At 39.4% G+C, this 2,165-nt stretch overlaps 1 pseudogene; it reads right to left on the bottom strand.

The window, feature by feature from the left end:
* Positions 1-1,419: 1,419 nt before the first annotated feature.
* Positions 1,420-2,165, bottom strand: LOC109506261 (copper transporter 5.1-like; annotated as a pseudogene).

Raw genomic sequence — 2,165 nt, 5'->3', positions numbered from 1 at the left:
CTCTTTATGTGTTTCTTCTGCCCGTTATTAACATTTTCTCCAACAGTCAATCCCCTGCTGTTCCTGTGTTCTTGTACACCACTTCCTTGCTTTTGTATCTTTTTTATTGCCTGCTATGCTAATTCATGCAACTTAGCAATTCTAAATAATAGTGGTAGTCTTGATTGATTGATGGAATTCATGACTGGGTAATGTCCTAGAAAGGAAAACTTTTGATTTTAAGAAAGTGTAAGCCTACGTGTTTTAGATGACTAAAGTAGAGGGTAAAGATGCAAAAGGGAGACACTGCGCAATCCTATCCATATTGCTGGTGGTCAAATCCTCTTGATGATTAGGTCATGTTTAAAGTTTCTTGGCATCATCTATCACCATGTCTTCTTGCCCTATCGCCGCTAAATAATCAATTGGATCATCATCTTTTCTGAGAAATGAACGTGTTGAAAGAAACAGCTGGAGACCATGTGTCTCATGGTTGAAGACTGGCTGTCTTCCAGACTTGTCTGATTCTTCCTACTCTTCATCCTGGTTTTTAAAGAACCTCTAGAAGGGTGTCCAAGTATGTCAACAAGCAGAGGAAGAACAAGTGAGGATTACCACAAAAAAAGATTGGAGAATCGATTGTAATGTATGATCACATGCAAATATGCAACAAAGATCATTGAAGGGCTTTAAATTTATGGTTAGGATTTATGGTTAGGAGGTGACTTGCAATTACTTTGCAAGTTCTATACGAAAAATAGGTGGTAATTCTTATTATTTTTCTGGTAGGGATGGCAACGGAGTGGATATAGTCCTGTCAGTTGATATCCCTATTCTCCCTGCAACTAAAAACCTCATATCCATATTTGCCCTATATTTAAATCAGATCGGGTTAGATCGAGTCAAATAGAGATGTAGATCGGGTTGAGTCAGATAGATAGCATGGATTAGATCAAATCGGGTTGAGTCAGATAGATAGCATGGATTAGATCAGATGGAATAAGGGACTCATCATATAAATATCGTAAAATAATTATAATTTAAAAAAAAATATATTAAAATTATATTAGATCGAATTTAGGATAGAACATGTCGTTATTCGTATCTGATTTAAATCTGTTTCAAATATTTTTAAAAAAAAATCATATCTATTTTAAATTTTAATCAAATTAAATAAAATCTATCTCATTTTGACCAAGTCGGATCATATATCTGATAGGTCAACTAAAATGGTGTTTTATTTTTAATGGTTGGGAGGAGGAGGTGACCAGCAATTACTTTTCTAGTTCTATAGCACTTCTTATTATTTTTTTGGTTGAAAAGAGAATACGGTGATGAATGATATAACTTATTCTGATGAAGGATTTGTAAGAAGGAACGCACCATCTTCATATAAATATAATAAGTTCTTTCATCATGATTATAATAACCTATATAATATATCTAAAATAATCAATGGATATTAGTGATGAGATTCGTATTGACACGTCAGATTATAAATAATCTCCTCATACGCCACGTGTCGTTTGAAAGTCTCCACTTTTTTTAATAAGAAAAAGGGATTCTCGAGCTCAACGAGATCCTGCTCTCCACCGCTCCTAAACAACAGATAGCCAACGGCGAGCCCCATGACAATGGCGATGGAGACGCTGCCGTTGAAGGACATCACGGCGAGCATGAGGAGGTACCCGATGGCCAAGTTGATGCCGAAGAGGGTGGTGGAGGTGAGCCTCGCCGGAGTCCACGGTCGGCCGGCGGCGACGGCGAGGAGGAGGGGTTTCTCCATTGACTGCATGCGGTGATGAGGGTTTGGATCGGGCAAAAATCTTCCGGCGGATCTGACGGTCCTCCATGTGCTGATAGAAGGCGGCGGTGAGGAAGACGTTGACGAGGCTGAGGGCGTAACCCAGCCACGACTCGGTCCACCACGGCGAGGAAGAACGGGAATCGGGAAGACGGGAGGTGGGAATGGATGGGGGAACTCGGAAGATAAATACACAGAGAGACCAGAGGGGCATATGAGGAAGGAAAGGTGGGTTCTTGATTTAGTTTAGTTCCCTTGGATTTTATCACAATTACACTTTTAGGTTTGACTAATAATATAAATTTTTGGGTCCCTTGCATGCTAACTCAACATCTCTGGCTTCCCGTAGTTGATGTTGTTATCATTGATTGTAACTACTTGA

Source organism: Elaeis guineensis, chromosome 9 (assembly GCF_000442705.2).
Source record: "Elaeis guineensis isolate ETL-2024a chromosome 9, EG11, whole genome shotgun sequence".
Classification (NCBI taxonomy): domain Eukaryota; kingdom Viridiplantae; phylum Streptophyta; class Magnoliopsida; order Arecales; family Arecaceae; genus Elaeis; species Elaeis guineensis.
This window is presented reverse-complemented; position numbering and strand designations above follow the sequence as displayed.